We start from the raw sequence: 19,268 nt of genomic DNA, 5'->3' as shown, positions 1-19,268 counted from the left end.
TAATACATGTAGTTTACAAAATGTGTTAACTGACTGTTCATGTTATTGGTATGGCTTCTGGTCAACAGTGGACTATTGGTAGTTAAGTTCTGGGGGAGTCAAAAGTGATACAAGGATTTTCAAACATGCAGGGGTTGGTGTCTCTAACCCCCGCTTTGTTCAACGGTCAACTGTATCTGACCTATTTATGGCTTGTTGCATTGCAAATTTGAACACATTTTCTTTGCTGTCACCAAAGAGTCACCATATTCCTGACTGTCTTTGCTCTAATCATTTGACTGAACCCAGAAACCGCTGTAAGAGGAGATGTGGACACTCCCAAGGGGGTGAAATGTGGCTCAACATGGGGTAAATGGTAAACCCCGTATTTCACGGCCATTTGTTCTCTAACTCAAGGGCGCCAGAACTCAGCCCCAACAAAATCCCTTCTAAGTAAGGGCTTCTAGATTTCCCCAGGCTTGGGGAAGATTAGATTTCTCCTTGACCCCTGGCTGCAACCATTTGAAGCCACACCCCTTTCACTGCCATTGCATTTCTGCTGGGACCAAGGCTGATGCCCAAGCCTGAGTGTTTTATCCTGAGGCTTCCCAAAATGTCACATCTGGAGGGGCCAAAGTGGTGAATACATCTAGGAGGAGAGGCTTCCTGCTCCATGTCCGCCCCCCTGCCACTAGCCTAAATTCTACTGTTCAGGTCCAGGCCTCAGAGAATCCTCCCTCTGAAGGCTGCCTCTCTTTCTCTGCCTCACTTGCAAATCTCAGGAACAAAGGGAGAGACTTCTGGTTTCTTGTCTGGAATGTAAGGAGCTTAGATGTCACCATTCTGCCAACAACAAGTAAAAACCTGAACTGACCAAAAATTTTTAAATCCGTAAGAGAGGGGGATTAGCGGGGCCAACTGCTCTCCAGAAAACAGGTAACCGTAGAGAATCACAACTCACCAGAAGAGAAACACAGGAGCAGAAAAGTCCAGGCAACCAGTGCCGGGGGTAAGAAAACCTGACCTGAAATTGCTGAATTGCTGGAGGCTCCTGTGGACAAGTCAGAGAGTTAAAAACTCCATGTGGGACAAGGGGTGGGGGGCACGCCTGGGTAGGTTCCGGCCGTCCATTGAATGTCCAACTTGGGCTCAAGTCATGATTTCACAGTCCATGAGTTTGAGCCCAGCGTCAGGTAGTGCAGAGCCTGCTTTGCATCTTCTGTCCCCCCTCTCTCTCTGCCCCTCCCCCCAAAAAATAAATAAACATTAAAGAAACTCCAGGGGGATCCATTATTGGTGGTGGAGGGGTCACTTATGTGAGTTTAACCTCACAAAATTTTTAAGACTATGATTAATGTGAGGACCTGGTAGAGCTCTTGGAGGTAAAACTCATATAACTAATATGCCGAGTAGGCAACATTGCAAGAGCAGAAGGGCCATGTAAGCAGAGAGGTGGGAATTGTAAGAAAGAATAAAAAAGAAATGCTGGGGATCCAACACACTGTAAGAGAAATGAAGAAAGCCTTGGATGGGCTTGTAGGTAAACTGTACATGACTGAGGAAGAAACTCTGAGCTTGCGGATGGGTCAGTAGAAACATCCCAAACGGAAAAACAAAGAGAAAAAAAAAGGCTGAAAAAGACAGAATGGGATATCTAAGAACGGTGGGGCAAGTATGCATAATGCGAATACCCCAAGAAGAAGAAAGGGACAGAAAATCAGGAGCTATATTTGAAGCAAGAATGATTGAAAATTTCCCCCAAATTAATGTCAGACACCAAAACACACAGCCAGGAAGCTCAGAGAACACCAAGCAGGATAAATGCCAAAATTAGTATTTAAATTGCAGAAAATAACTAAAACTATTAAATGAAGCCAAAGGAAAAAACCTCTTACCTATAGAAGGGCAAAGAGAAGAATTACATCCAACTTCTCCTTGGAGCCCCAAAACATAAGAGAGTGGGAGAGGTATTTAAAATGTCCTGAAAAATGAAGGGCACATGGGGCACCTGGGTGGCTCAGTCGATTAAGCACCTGACTTTGGCTCAGGTCCTGATCTCACTGCTCATGGTTTCAAGCCCCGCGTCGGGCTCTGTGCTGAAAGCTCAGAGCCTAGAGTCTGCTTCCAGTTCTGTGTCTCCCTCTCTCTCTGCCCCTCTGCCACTCATGCTCTGTCTCTTTCTCTCAAAAATAAACATTAAAAAAAAAAATGAAGGGCACCTGGATAGTTCAGCTGAAAAAGCATCCAACTCTTGATTTTGGCTCAGGTTTGTGATCTTGTGGTTTGTGGGTCCAAGCCCTGCATTGGGCTCCATGCTGGCAGTGTGGAGCCTGCTTGGGATTCTCTCTCTCTCTCTCTCTCTCTCTCTCTCTCTCTCTCTGTTTCAAAATAAATAAACACATTTTAAAAAGACGTCCTGAAGAGTGAAGTCTTTTTCTCTTTTCCTGTATTTCCTCAAATTTATTGACAAATTCTTCTCTCCCAGTACAACCCCCATTAAGTTAACTGTGGCTCTGTCTCCCAGTTCAGTAGATAAATTGAGACTACCTTGTGACTGAGCCACTGAGTCAATCACAATCAAATATATATACATTGGGAGTGTCCCAATGCACTGTGACAAGTGTCCGTCACAGAGAAGCATGTAGGAAGACAGACCCTGTGCTCCCATGGGACTTACACTCTACTAAGTTCAGATGGAAGTTGAAGGGTATAAAAGTAACCAACGAATGCGTTGAACCTATAGTAGTCTGATTTTTTTTCAGTAATTTCATAGTTTTCAATTTCAAAATTTTCATAATAAATTTTTAATGTAGAGTAGAATTTACAACAAATACCTAAATATTCACCACATAAATTCTGCAATTAACACTTTATTATACTTGTTTTTAAAATTGTATATCAATGTATCCATCCATCCATTCTTTATGATCATATCTTTAAAAACATATTTCCAAGTAAATTATAGAAATCAGTTTGTTTTACTCCTAAACTTTGTATGCATATCATTTTTATTAGCTAGAGTTCAATACTTGCATATGAACAAATATTGCTTCTTTTTGAGATGTAACTTACATACAGTGAAATGAGCATATCTTAAATATTCCATTGGATGAGTTTTGATGAATGCATATACCAATGCGACCCAATCCTTTATCAAGAAACAGAAGTTACCGTCATATCAGAAAGTTCTCTCATTTGCCTTCCCAGTTGATTCCTGCAGAGGTAACCCTTCAGAGGCAACTGCTGTTCTGATTTTTTCCCATACACATTAGTTTTGCCTATTCCACGTGGATGGAATCACACAGTGTGTAGTTTTCGTGTCTAACTTCTTTTACCTATTATCATTTCTGTAAGTTTCATTCAGGTAGTTGCCGTTTTTCAGAAGCATGTTCCTTTTCATGACTGAGTGATATTACAGTATATATACTGTTGTATATCCAGGTTGTTTATCCATTCTCCTACTACTGGACACCTGAACTATTTCCACTTTTAAACAATTATGAATAGAGTGGCTCTGAACAACCTTGCATAAGTTATAAGCTGGTTTTATAAAACTGTTCTTTTCTTCTCATGACAACTGTTGTCTACATATATGGCTGACTTCTAACGTTATATCTCTAGCCTAAATCTGCCCCTCCACTACAGACTTTTTTTTTAATTTAAATTTTAGTTAGTTAACATAAAGTGCAACATTGGTTTCAGGATTAGAATTCAGCGTTTCATCACTTACATACAATACCCAGTCCTCATCACCGCAAGTGCCCTCCTTAGTACCCATCAGCCATCTAGCCCATCTCCTACCCATCTCCCTCTGTCAACCCATAGTTTGTTCTCTATCATTAATAATCTTTTGTGGTTTGTTTCCCTCTCTTCTCTTTCCCCCCCTTCCCATATGATCATCTGTTTTGTTTCTTAAATTCCACATATGAATGAAATCATATGGTATTTGTCTTTCTTTGACTTATATTGCTTAGCATAATACATTCTAGCTCCATCCACGTCATTGAAAATGGCAAGATTTCATTCTTTTTGAAAGCTGATGAATATTCCATCGTGTATATATACCACATCTTCTTTCCAAATGCCAACTCAACGTCTCCACCTGGATTTTCAATAGGCATCTCAAATCTAATGTCTGGAAGCCAACTCCTGCTCGGCACCCACCCCAACTGCAATTTCTCAATCTTCAGTAAATGAAAAATCTATCCTTCCAATTATTCAAACCATAAAATACAGACATAGCCCCAACGTCTCTCTTCCATCATCCAGGCAATGGGCAAGTCCTATTTGTTCTATCTCCAGAATATATATAGAATGTTCCAACTATTAGCACCTCTTCTTATCATCTGGTCGGAGGCATTATTGTCTCACTCATGAATTTTGGAAAACCTAATAATTGTTCTCTTGCTTTCATTCTGCTTCTCCCACATAGCCTATTCTTAGCACCATAGCCAAAGTGGTCCTCATAGAGCACGTATTTTAGATCATACCATTCATGCTGTTTTAAAAAGCTCAACTGACTCCTTATTTCACTCAGAGTAAAAGTCCTGCAAATGTCTCTCAAGGCTCTGTGCAGTCTGGCTCTCCATGACACAACTGGCCATTTTCCTGTCCTCTCCACACTGCTCAGGTTTTTTGTTTTTTATTTTTTGTTTTTGTTTAGTGACATTGGCCTCCTGGTGGTCCCTCAGTGTATTTGCAATCACTGTTCCCTCTACCTGACCTATCTTTCCCCAGAGGAGACACAGCATGCTGAATAGTCACCATCCTAGAGATTCCTTCTTTAACCACTTAAAATTGCAACCCCACCCCCACCCAGCACCACCTGTCTCCCTTCCCTGCATTATTTTTTCTACAGCACTTACTGATTTTCATTTTTCTGTTTGTGTATTGTTAATCTTCTTTCACTTGAATATAATCCTCATGAGGACAGGGATTTTCATCTCTTTTGTTCACTGCTGTAATCTTAGTGGTTCTAATTGTGCCTGGAACACAGTAGACACTAACAAATATTTGTTGGCAGATTAAAATTGACACATGAATGAATATGCTGATAATTATATTTACTTTAAATTTTTTTTAACGTTTATTCATTTTTGAGAGACAGAGCAGGAGTGGGGAAGGGGCAGAAAGAGAGAGGGAAACACAGAATCAGAAGCAGGCTCCAGGATCTGAGCTGTCAGCACAGAGCCCAACACGGGACTCGAACCCATGAACTGTCAGACCATGACCTGAGCCGAAGTCGGACGCTCAACCGACTGAGCCACCCAGGTACCCCAATATATTTACTTTAGACTACATTATTAGGTAAAAGACATGGTGCCAAATTTTAATAAGTCCTTATAGTATTGGGCCCTCTATTAAAGAAGGGAGTGTCCTTCTGGTGATGGTGGATTATTTTGCAGTTTACCAAACATATACTGAAGCCCTTCTTGAGGCCTTAAGACATAAAGTTGAGTAGTATTCCCATCTATAAACTTGAACATCTCAGGAGAATACTATATTTTGGGGGAAACTTTTAGCCTAATAGGCAATATGCTCCAATAGAGAATTTTAAAAGGACTATTTCCCTTGAGTCTTGACAAAGCGGAGCCCTTTTCTTCTTGTTTAGTTGCATGGAAGCCATTGACAAAATATCTTCCTTTCTTCTGCTTCAAAGTGGCATCAGTCTAAATGAGCATTTATGTGTATACAGGTGTTTTTAATAATTATGTCAGGGTCTGGGCAGTTTTCCAGGAAGGAAAATCTTTTTTACTAAAGAGCCTGTTTGGTTCACGAAGGAGAGGTCCAACCTTGCAGCACTGTCCACCCAAAAGCCGTGGGCCATCGGGAATCAGGACAGTGACTCAAGTTGTTCAGGTTCTGCTGTCCCTGGAGCACTGCAGAGAGGCAGTGCATTGGCTGTCAAACTTCAGTGCGCTTCAGAATCACCCAAGGACTTGTCAGAACACAGACTACGAGACCCCAGTCCCCGGGCTTCTGACTCAGTCCTTGGTGAAACCTGAGAACTTGCATTTTTTAGCAAGTTCCTGGCTGGCTCAGGGATCAGACTTTGAAATACAGATTTGATGTCTGTTTGCTGCTCCTCTTTTCCCCAGCTGGATTTGTCTGCTGTGCCCAGATCCAGGCTCCCTTGCTTCACATCCAGGGATGCTGCCAGTGGCTGAGGCACTGGAAGCGGCGGATGGAAATAAGCTCAGTCTCACTCTTCCTGCTGAGCTTTGCTTCTGTGACTATGAGAACTGACATCTCCCGCCCCTGGCAAATGGTGATGACTCCACAGACGCACCGGTACCGAAGAATTGATTTAGTTTCTTCATTAGTCCCTCAGATGAAGAAAGGGAGAAAACCAAGACCAGCAGGAGATTAAGCCACTGGTTGTGAAACTTTAATACACACATAAGACGCTTATTCAAAACTCAGATTAGGGGCGCCTGGGTGGCTCAGTCGGTTGAGCTTCCGACTTTGGCTCAGGTCATGACCTCGCGGTCTGTGAGTTCCAGCCCCCCCCCCCCCATGGGGCTCTGTGCTGACAGGTGAGCACCTGGAGCCTGCTTCGGATTCTGTGTCTCCCTCTCTCTCTGCCCCTCCACCACTCATGGTCTGTCTGTCTCTCTCTCTCTCTCTCTCTCTCTGTCAAAAATAAAAATAAACATTAAAAAAATGTTTAAAAAATGCAGATTCTCCGCTAATGCCACCATCACCTCACAAGGGTGCTGGTGTATGAGGTCTAAGGTAGCTTAAGAAACACTTGGGGTGCCTGGGTGGCTCAGTCAGTGGAGCATCTGACTTCAGCTCAGGTCATGATCTCACAGTCCGTGAGTTCGAGCCCTGCGTCGGGCTCTCTGCTGTCAGCACAGCACAGAGCTCCCTTCAGATCTTCTATCCTCTCTCTGCCCCTCTCCCCCTCACATGTGTTCTCTCTCTCTCTCAAAAACAAAAAATAAACCTTTTTTTTTTAAAAAAAGTAGTAACATTTAAACTAACACCCAGATGATTCAATTATAGGTAATCAGGGGACCCACTTCCAGAAATATTTAATTAAATAGTCTTCCCAAGCTCACCCAATAATAGCATACATGCAATAGAATCATGTCTAGTTCACCGAACTATGTTCTTGAACGTCTACTCTGTGTAAGCAAAGTTCTAGGCCATGGTTCACAAGACTGATTGAATCACCCATGCACTTTCAAGTATAACGTGATGTCTCTTCCTATCTTCCTCAATGAGTCTGATAAAGAATTCTGGAGATGAATTATGCTTTTTCTGTGCTTCGATTTCAGCCACTGATATTAACGAAAATGACAATCATGGGCATCAAGGATAGGCATCAACTTAAAAAGATAATAGCAAATAGCGTTTTCTCTAAGGCAATCCAGTTAAATACCGTTAGAAACCCATACCATACGATACAATGTAACTTAATGCAATTCAGTATAATACAGTATAGTACAATACAGAAAAAACAACAACAACAACAATGCAATGCAATGCAATACAGTGAAATGTCTCACTGCCCCTGCAGTGCAGTGAGGTTAGCGAGAACCTCATCTTAGGTCTTGGGCTGCGGTGCCCTCTAGTGGCAGAAACTGAAATGCCTTTTTTTTTTTTTTTTTTTTTTTTTTTTTTTTTGTGGCCGCCACAGCCGCATTTTCCATTGTATAACCTTCAACAAACATCCTGTTAGGAAAGGAGCTGGATTCCGGCTGCTTTATTCTACAGCAGAGGTCATGGATTCAGAGACTTACCTGAGCTGCCACCGGAGCTGGTTAAAAAGTAACTAATCGTGCTATCCATACAACAGATTGTTTTCCATACATTCTGTTGATTTGTGATGAATAATAACTAGCCTTTTCGCCCCAGTCTGCAGACAGGAGACTGGAGTGGCAAATACAGGAGTGTGAGAAACACTTAGAAGGATTAACATAATAGAAATATAAAAATGAAATATGTAATAGAATTTAATAGGTATAGAAAAGTCTGTATTCTCGAACATAAAGTCACCTTTTCTCCATGGTTGGACAGGCACTGCCTGTGCTTAGAGATAGCAAGGAGAAATCAGTGATTAAAATTCCTTATTTCACAAAATGTTCATGCATAATTACAGTTCATTCAATTCATAGTTATTGAGCAACCGCCATGTTTTAGGCTCAACTGAAACACACACACACACACACACACACACACACACACTAAGCCTTTTCATCTGCATAGTAAGCCCCTTTTCCTCCCATCCACATTTGCTGAGAATGATGGTACCTTTCTTGGTGCCAGACACTGTGTTAAGTACTAGTGGAGCTCAAAGTCATGGGCTGATTTGTTCATCTCCTTTGAGGGAAGTGTGTCCTCTGATTGGACATGAAATTATGTGGGATCCCGTACCAGTGGCTCACGCTCAGGGGATCCACTTGGGTGACTCTTGGCACTCTTTTGCCCAGTTTTGATGGTCAATAGACAAGTTTAGCAATCCTGGCTTGAGAAGGCCACAGTGATCAGGACTTTAGGCTCTTCAAGGACGAGTTTCTGGATCATGGCACCAGGAAGACTCAAAGTCAAGCTGAAGAGAAAGGTAATCTACAAGGGATAATGGAGAAGGGAGACAATATCAGTCAATCCCAAGACCATTTGCAGTTCAGGGAATGTAGTTCTTCCCACTCAATTTCTTCTCCCACATTTCTTCCAGGAAGAGAGACCCCTAAGATCCTGGAAGAGCTGCTTCCTGTAAGTACGTGAAGAAGTCGATCCCGGCAGTGCTGAGGGTCGACCGCAGTAGACATGAGCTATGCCCCCAGATTCTCCTGCATTGCCACAGTTACTGAGGTACTATGAGCACATGGCCTGTAGCTCAGATCCTTCAGCGTTTGCCTCAGCTGTGGAGTCACCCCGCCAAGGTCATACCTTTCTGGACCCTTCCATTGGAACCACTGGTTCCAGAACCAATGAATGATACGGTGGAAGTATAAAGACTCATTTGACTCAAGGCAGGATTACTCTGATGGACCATTGCAGCTCTAGTAATGATTGTTTAAGTTATGACTTAATAGACTAAAAGATTGAAATGCAAATTTACTTAAAGTTTCTGTTGTTGTTTGAAATTAGGATGCACTTAAATTTTAAAAAAACTTGATGATAGCATCTTAAGTATGTAATTTTCCTTTTTTAAAATATGTTTCCCTACGGCCCATGCTTTGTAAACATCTCCACACACCGCATGGGCTACATGGGAACATGTATTCTGACACATGCCACAGCAATCTCCACGATCCTTTTGAAAAGCAATTAGGCCACAGGTGTCATCGGGGGGTATAAACATATACATGGGCTTTGAGTTAGCAATACTGATCATGAAGCTTTATTCTATGTAGATATTCTTTAGAAAGAGAAAAATAACATCTTTCTTGGGTATTTGTGGACTATTAAAAATTCTGCCCGGTTTTTCTTGGCATAAAATAATAATTCAGCTAATTTTGAAATTTTATGTTGACCCAGTCTAAAAAATGTATCTAAATTTGAATGGTGAAGAGGAGAAATTTTACCAACTTGCTCTAATGAAAGTGGCTAGGTTGATAAAACAATTCCCTACTCACCTGCACGATAACTTTACAAATCTTTGGTCAGTCCCTTTGGATCTGTTTCTTTGTTTCTTAGGAAAATTTGCTTTATGTGATTAGATACTGGAAAACTTGTCTGGTTTTGAGAAAGAGAAAAGCTGCCCCTCACATCAGGAGCTGGCCTAGCACTCCCAATGAGACCGCAGTGTTCTCCTTTTGAAATAAAGGATTTCACAGAGCACCGACATCAGAGAAGCCACTCTGTGACCATGGTGGACGGAGACACAAACGAGAGCATTCCGTAACCACATGTGTACACAGACAAAATCACAAACGTGACTCAAGCCCCCCAAATGGTCCAACCTCCCCCTATTCTGGCTACTCAGAGTGTTTGCTGCTTGGTTACAGTCTCAGGTGCTCCAGACTTCCCCAAGCTGGATAAGCTTTATTTACAGACCCAGTCAGAGGATTGCCCCCTTCCTGACAACATGCAACCCAGAACAAAGCGCTGCTTCCCAGCCCTTTCCCCAAATGTCCTAACACGAGTGCCAATTCTAACAGAAGTTTTCCCAAATGTCATTTTAGTGAGACACCCCACCCCATGGTGCACTTTCTCTCTCAAAGAGCAACACATACCGCTTGCTCAACTACAGTGATGTTCTGCTGGGTTGGGGACAGGACAACTTCCTTACTTCACCTGTGAGTAATTTCAACTTAAACATTGGCTAGAATTGATCAATTGATCTTAAATCAAAAGATCAATTGATCTTAAATCAAAAGATCAATTGATCTTAATCTAGACTTCCAGGTTAACTTCTCTAATTTACATAGTGTTTTCCTTCCTGATTTCCTCAACCTTCGGTACGCTTTTCTCCAGACAAGTAATAGGTCAACAACAATTCTGTTAAATGTTTGGCATTCTTCCTCCTCCCCCAATATTTGCATATATGTATGTAGGTGTATATATATATAAGTGCATAGCTATTTATATTTACATATTTCTCTCTTGACACAGTTTTACGGAGAGAGAACAATCCAGTTTGTATTTGGCTAGGTGTACTTCTTGTCATTTCCTTGTACGTCACTTTGAAACTTTGAGGTTTCCTACTAACTTGAGCAGAGCGGATCCAGCCACCTGTGGGTAGGTAGAAAGATGCCAGCAGGAAACAAGCAGAGAGGTAAATAGGATGTAGGTTGGAGAGGGGTCTCTTTTAATGGCAGGTGCTCTGGTACGGTATTAGATGCAATAGGAGGAAGTCAAATTTTGCAGCTGTCAGTAAGTAAGGTCAGTGGAGATACTGAGTCATGCTCCATACATCTAATTCTTTGGATTCCTAAGGAAAACTTCACGGCGGAAATAGTTTTAAATGCAACGAGAAACAAGCGGTTGGGTCATATTTTATTTCTCAACATCATTTCCTGTTCTTAGAAGGAAACGTACCTATGACTGATAACATTTCCTCCAAATTCTCAGAAAATGAGGCTTGTTTTCCTTGAGTTTGACATAAATTGTATTTCACACTGTTACACAAGTTGGTGAATGGTAATATGGTTGGCTCAGTGTGAATGTCTTTATTTTTATGAACCGATCATGATGAATTTCAAATTACACAATCTACATGAGCTGCCTGACGATAATCTTATCACTGCTTTGGTCTGGAGACAATTCTAGATCTTTTTGTTTTTTAATCTTCAAGAAGATATCTACAATGAAGCCCTTACTAAAATATAGCATGTAGAAAGTAAATCCTTCTTCTAAAGTTATTTCAGGCACCAAACTGTACAGTATCGGTATCTACATGTCAGTTAAGAACTTTCAGTTGCAAAACATCTGAGTAAATGAGACTTAATAATGTGGATTTATTAGCTCATGTAACCGAAAACCAAAGGAGGATCCAGCATCAGACATGTTTTAGGCAAGATCTTGGTTCTCTCTCTTCATTCTGGCTTTATCCTTAGCCACCATGTGACCCCACAGTCACAAAGATGGCTACCCGCAGCAACTGCTTCCTTGTCCATTTCCAGGGAAGAAGGTAGCACTTCTCACAACATCACATGATGTGTCCAGTTCTTAATTCAGGTTGAACCAAGGCACATTGATCATTGTTGCAAGGGGTATGAGACTATGCTGACTGACCATCACTTGGGGTTGGAAGTGAGTAGTCCGTTTTAACATTGTGGTTAATGCATGAATATTGCATGGTTACCACAGGTATTTCCTTAAAGGAAATCAGAGATCTGTTGGGCAGGGGAAAGAGACTAGATGCTGGTCTGGTCTATCTAGGTAGGACTTTCCATTTTAAACCTTATCCCTACAGGAAATGATATCTCCTTTTACCTATAGGTGGCAGTGTTGGGCTAAAAAACACGGGCTCTGGACTTGGGTTGCAGCCCTTCATTTCTTAGGTCCACCAGTTATAAGCAGTATGGTTTTATACAAGTCACTTAACCTGTACACGCCTCAGCATCTTCATTTGCAAAATGAAATTAACAGAATCCTTCTTGCAGAGCTGATATGAGAATTCAATGGAATGATGCACAGACAGTACTTAGCATAGGGCTTGTTTTCTAAATACAGGGGACAATATATTTACATGTAAAATAGTTATTTGATGGACTCCTTATGGCATTGTTTTTATCTGCTTAGGCATCTGCGCGCCGCTCACGACATTTTGGAAAATTCTCTACCCATCCCAGGTCGTTTTTGTCGGTTAATAAATTCACTTGAGGCAGACTCAATTCTTGGACCCTGAAACTAAAGAGTGCTCTGATCCTGAAGAAGTGACGCATTGAGGTACATTGTGGCATGAACGTTTAAAAAGAAGCCCCACCACGTGTTCCTGTGGGGACATTCCTTCGCAGGCTAAGTTATCATTCTTACACAGTTGAGAGCTGGGTACCAGTATCATTTTCCTGGTCCTGTATCGTTTCTTATAGGGAAAATTGCCCCATTGAGGCCCATACAGAGAAATAATGTTTTGGTTATTCCTTCCTTACTTCCTTATGCTCAAGTAATTAGAAAGTTGAATATACTCACATGGCAATAACAAAGTGATTTTCTTTTGGTCTGTAACGCTTTCATTTCGTTTGAATCGAGGCTAGAGGTGGGGTGGGGACAGTGGACAGCAAGGAGAAAGGAGGTGAAGTAACCCTGATTACTTGTTTTCAGGCTCACCCAGTTGAGTGATAAAATCAGAGCTTGGACTGCACTCCTTTGGGAAATGTATGTAAACTCTGTAGTGTATGAAGAAGGTGAATTAAGAGCGATTGCATCAAATAACTCTTTGCTTTTTCGAAGTGATTTATCTTGTATATTTTCAGAAGTGATAAACTTGGTGAATTCGAAATATGATTTATGTTCATACGAAAGCAATTAGATCAAGGGAAAGAACATCACCTCTGGAGACAGAAGGACCTGTCCTCAAATCCTGCCAGCACCGTTCATCAGCTGTGCGACCTTGGAAAATGCCTTAATATCTCTGAGCCTCAGTTTCCAAAACTGTGAAAGAGGGACAATAGTATATTCTTTGTAGAGTTTATGGGATTATCAGAGGAATAGACATAGCTGTCTAGCACAGGGTGCAATAGATATGAAGAGCACAAAAATTATTCTTCTTTATAAAGATATAAATATCTTCCACATGATATCATGTGGAATATCTTCCACAATATATCTTTATAAAGACATATTGAACATGTACAGCTGTAAGGAAAGATCTACTACATGATGTAAATCACGCCTGCGCTCAGAGTTCCCTGATTTCTTGTTGATGTCCTACATCTAATCACAAAGCTTTCTCCTGTCACAGGATCCCATGGCTGCAGGTCTAAAACTGAGAAACTTACATACTCCCTAGTGTTACTGAGGAGAACAAATAAGCTGGAATGGCCGCCATCAGCTCACCAAATCAGTCGTTCTCAGCCTTGGCTGCACATGGAAATCACTGGAAAACTTTAAAGAACTTCAGTGCACCGACTGGACCCTAGCACAACTAAATTAGAAGTTCTGAGGGTTGACCTAGCGGCAGTATTTTTTTAAAGCTCTGCAGAAAATTCAAAGTGCAGCCAAGGTGGAGAATCATTGCTCTAAGCCATTGCTTTTCAAACTGTAAACTGCATGCAAATCACTGGGTGTCTTATTAACTCACGGGTTCTGATCCTGTAGGTCTGGGCATGCTCAGTTCCGACATGCTCTTAGGCATTGCCAATGCTACTGATTCCAGGACCCCACTTGGGGTAGCAAGGCTCTGAGATGCTTATTTCTCTCTCTCTTCCTGCCACTGTCCAGTTCTGGAGAAGAAAAAAAAAAAAAGCCTTTTGTAAAAGATACGTTCTGTTTCCCAGAAATTGCTTTTTTCCCATTCAGTTTTGTTGAAATATAATTGACATAGAGTGCTATGTAAATTTAGGATGTTCAGCATAGTGACTTGACCTACATCTATTACAAAGGGATTACCGCAATGTTTAGCTAACGTAACAGCACCTCATATAATTATAATTTCTTTTTCCTTGTGAGGAGAGCTTGCATGATTTGCTTTGTCAGCACTTTTTTAAGTTTGTTTGTTTGTTTGTTTGTTTGTTTATTTATTTATTTATTTATTGATAGTGATCTCTAAAGCCAGTGTGGGGCTCGGACTCATAACGCTGAGATCAAGGATTGTATGCTCTTCCACCTGAGCCAGCCAAGCACCCCTGCTCTCTTAACATTTTCAAATATACCACACAACAGTGTTAAATATGGTCATCATATGGTACATTACACCCCAGGACATATTTATCTCATAACTGGAAGTTTGAGCCTTTTGACCACCTTCACTCAATTCCTTTGTCCCCTGCGCTCTGCCTCTGGTAACCACAAATCTGTTCTCTTTTTCTGTGAATTTGCTTTTCTGGAGGTTCCATGTATGAGTGATATTATGCAGTACGGTAAAACCTTGGATTGCGAGTAACTTGTTCTGTGAGTGTTCCACAAAACAAGTATACATTTCTAATAAATTTTAACTCGATAAATGGGTGATATCTTCCAATGCGAGTAATATGTGATGCCCAGTGTCACATGATCACCACTGAGCCAATGGTTCTTGAAGTTCGCTTTGATATGCAAGTGCTTTGGGTTACAAGCGTGTTTCTGGAACTAATTATGCTCACAAACCAAGGTTTTCCTGCATTTGTCTTTCTTTGTCTGACTTATTTCACTTAGCAGAATGCCCTCAAAGTCCATTCATGCTGTTGCAAATGGCAGATTTCATTCTTTTTTACGACTGAATAATATTCCATCACACACACACACACACACCTGCTACATTTTCTTTATTTGTTCATCCATTAGTGGACATTTGAGTTCTTTTCATGCCTAGGCTGATGTAAATAATGCTGCAACGAACATGGTGAGGGGCATATATCTTCTTGAGTTAGCACTTTGTTTCTTTCAGATAAAGAAGTGGAACTGCTGGATCCTATGGTAGTTCTATTTTCTTTCTTTTCTTTTTTAAAATTTTTTTTTTTTTTTTTTTTTTTTTAGCGTTTAATTATTTTTGAGACCGAGAGAGACAGAGCATGAACGGGGGAGGGGCAGAGAGAGAGGGAGACACAGAATCGGAAACCGGCTCCAGGCTCCGAGCCGTCAGCCCAGAGCCCGACGCGGGGCTCGAACGCACGGACCGCGAGATCGTGACCTGGGCCGACGTCGGCCGCTTAACCGACTGAGCCACCCAGGCGCCCCTGGTAGTTCTATTTTAAATTTAACTCCATAGTGTTTTCTGTAGTGGCTGTCCCAATTTATAGTCCCACCAACACTGCCTCCGGGTTCCCTTTCTCCACATCCTCACCAGCATTCACTATCTCTTGTCTTTTGGGCAGTAGCCATTCTAACAGGCATGAGGTGACATTCATGGTTTTGACTTGCACTTCTCCCAGGTGGCACTTCTTCTCCTGAGGCCACCGTCATCTTTATCCGTGCCAGGAGGATGCTGTTCTTTCTCCAGGAGTATTTCGAATTGCCGTAGCTTCTTAAATTAATTTTGATATGTGAGAAACATATACCTCTGTTTTCAGTTGCAAGATGACTCAAAATTTGGTCAGGAAAAAGAAGCTGCTGCAGTATTTCACCTAATGCGGACAACTTCAGACATTTATTTGATTGCTCTGGAAAGTTTTTAAAGAAGGTAATTTATGCATAACTAAAGATCAAGAAGAATGCTTATTCAGGCAATGTTTGTTTAGATCGAAAACTATCAACAGTTGTTGATACTTCTGGCCTTTGGATTTGAATACCTAAAGCAGCTTTAAACCGAACAGTCTTGTTCTGAATCTGTTAGCTAAACTCTACCGGTTAGAATGCTATTACCTGCCCTGCTGCTGACCTTGACTTAAGGCATAGAAGGCAGAAACTCCTAACAAATTTGGCACTTGCCCAGTATATGTTACAGGGATATCCACTTTAGTGGTATGCCAGGGCAAGAACCAGGACATTTAATATTCATTTCTTCCTTTCTCAGTTTTTTACTTCTTCAGCCTGGCCTAGAGGACCAAGCCAATGGCTTTTGAATCAGGTATATCTGTGTTTGAAATCTCAGCCCTTCCTATTAGTTATCTTTGAGCCTGGGACAATGTACTTTGTTCATTTGTGTCAAAAATTATTTATTATGATCTCACATAAGAGGAAGCCATAAAATGGTTGGTTTTAAGGGTGGCTCAACAGATTGATCGTGTTATTAAGGCTCTAGTGATCCTATCACATAGACAATGTCGACAAGATGGGGGTGGCATCTCCAGGTATCATACTTGCACAGAACGATGTTCTTAGTAAAAAGAGAGCATATCTATCATATACTTCTATCTTAATGGAGAAGACAGTCCTTCCCAGGAGCCTTTCTAGTATATTGCTCTATCATCCAACTGCCCAGAAATAGGTCACAGGTCAACCCCTAAACCAATCAGTAGCAAAGGAAAATGGGATTGTCCTGTTGGATTAAGATCAATCATAATTCATCTCTGGGGGACAGAATTCACAGTGTCACATTGTGGAAAGTATACAGTCAAATCAGGATTTTCTCAGCAGGGGAGAAGGGGATAGGCTATTGGACTAACAACCATTCATCTCTATCACAAAATTCATAAATGTTCTTCTCTATTCAAACTATCTCTGAAGTACGCAATACCCCTACTGAATATTTCTAATTTTCCTATTACCACGCTTCAGGCAGTTTGGTAATGACTTTCCAGCTTGTTGTGAACGTACCAAATGGTGTTGGCTTTGTCAAATAACTCCTGACTTGTCATTGCTTGGCATATATAGATACGGGATTAAGTTGTTTTTGTAGCACAAAGTCCTCTGTCTGTCCCAAGGTCGTTGGTGCCGATCAGTCCCAGAGTCCATAGCTGAAGGATATCAGTAGTGCTGGGAGTCAACTCATCACATCCTTAATCTCACTAACACCTATGTCTGAATCAGAGCAAGGCATAAGGGTGCAAGATTCACTATAACTTGTTTGGCTGGTTTTTATGAGTCAATGGATTAACGTTGAAAGTCAACTCATTTCTCTGTTTGATAAAGATGGAACCTATATGTAATACTAAAAATTTCTTGGAGCACCAGGCTGACTCAGTCAGTAGAGCATGTGACTCTTGATCTCTGGGTTGTGAGTTTGAGCCCTACGTTGGGTGTAGAGATTACTTAAAGAATAAAAATTTTTAAAAATAATATGCATTTCTTGAAAATTAAATACAGATATTTGAGGGAAGTTGGAGGGAAACAAGAATCAAGAATAGCTGCCAATAAGGAACTTTAGAATATGGTTTTCTGGAAGGCATAGACCTATGACTTCTCTATCCTCAGTCCCTATTGGTCACCTGATGTGACACTTTACATTCTGTAGGGGGAAACTTCAGGGAAATTCATATATGACAGAGACCCTTCTTCCCTCCTGAAACATAAGCACAGCAGGCCAGAGGGGCATGTGCGTCAATCAGCAGCTCTAGGCGGACATCCTGACCTAGCGTCTCTCAGTAGGAGGCTGTCCTGTGAGGCTGGCCATTTTGGCAGGCCCTGGCTGGGCCAGTCAGTTTGTGCTTTTCCAGTCATTCTCAGTCTGGGTCGCTCTTGCAGTCTTTTCTGAGTGGAAGGCTAGAGCATGAACTTCTTCCCCTAGGGCTCCTATGACTAGGAGTTGTCTTGTGCTTGAAGCTGACATCTTGGGAATAATATTGAATTGGAGCATGAGGGTGAAGATCCCAGACTCTGAAGCTGTATTTTCTGAGTTTGAGTCCCAGCTCTGCCACTTGCAAGCTGTGTGGCCTCAGGTGAATTGCGGAACCTCTATTGGCCTCATTGGCTCACTTCCTCACTTTTGTTATAGGGCTGTATTGAAGATGAAATGAGAACATTGTCTGCCACAGAGAAAACATTATGTAAGTGAGATTATCATCATTTGTGTCCGTTCCAATTCAGACAAATGTCAACATTTGCGATTTGCGTGGGGCCTGTACACCAGTGGCATCAACTTAGAAAATTGCTTGGCTACACAAAGTTGGTGCCAAAATAATCTGTATAGTGACTAGACTGTAACCACCATTTTGCATCAACATTTCTGTTTTAACATTTCTTAAATATCTTTCTTATAATTTCTTTACTTTCGAGTTCATTAAAATTTTCAAGGGCTGGGGCTTTCTTTATTAATGTCTTTACCCAATGCAGAAGTGCTACATGTTTGTCAAACCAAAAAATAGAGTGTCTTCAAAATTAAAAAAAACAAAACAAAACAAGACTGTTGAAAGACGAGCCCTTCACAATATCACAACAAATAACCAACCAATTCCATCACAAGCCTCTGGTTTCAGAATAGTTAAATTCTAGGGCTGATTTCATTTTTAGTGAAATAATCTGGTGACCTTATCATATAATCTCTCCATCTAACATCCATATGACTTTAGGATCCCTAAACCTTGTCACTGCCTTTCATCTTAAGGACGATTGTCTCCTAGGATTGCTAGTGGCTTAGCTGAAGACAGAAGTTGTGGTATTGAGGACCAATCCCTATTTAGAGATTAGGAAGACTCATGAACAGGTCATATGCAGTTAAGATGTTTTTTAACCAGTGAAATATCCAGTTGGCATTATTTAAATAACACAAGAGTTTCTGGTGATTAGAAACCGTGCAGTGATGGACAAAATGTTGGTGAAACATGGCAGAGTGTCCTGGTCTAAAAGAGAACATTCTGGTCAATTCTCTTGTCATTGAAAACATGCATCTACATTTTGTTCTTGTAGGTGACTTAACAATGGACTACCTCAGTGGGGCAGTGGGTTTGGCCCAGGTATACAGTGCAGCAGAGTCCTTGAATGGACTGGTTCTGGACGTGGACTCATTGGGATCAGATCAAAGCATTTACCTTGGGTGTGACCTCAGACTGGTTCCTTAACCTCTCTCGGGATGTATTTTCTTGTCCAGAGAATTGGCATAAACATAGTGCCAGCGTCATTAGTTTACTTTGAGCATCCAGTTTGAGAAGGCATATAAAGTACTTTGCCCAGAGAATGTATGGTAAGACCTCAGTGCATTTTAGCTGCTTTTTTTAGTATCGTTTGAAGATACTTCCCACCTTAACTTTGCATTAGTGAATAACATAACAATTAAAACAAAGTTCTTCCTGATTAACACCAAGTCCTGCTTTATTCAGGGAACTCTAATTTGTGTTTTGTTAAATGATTTTAGTACTCATAAGACCAGAGGTCCTGGA

The sequence above is a fragment of the Acinonyx jubatus genome, chromosome B1, assembly GCF_027475565.1.
Source record: "Acinonyx jubatus isolate Ajub_Pintada_27869175 chromosome B1, VMU_Ajub_asm_v1.0, whole genome shotgun sequence".
NCBI lineage: Eukaryota > Metazoa > Chordata > Mammalia > Carnivora > Felidae > Acinonyx > Acinonyx jubatus.
Note: the sequence above shows the minus strand (reverse complement) of the source record.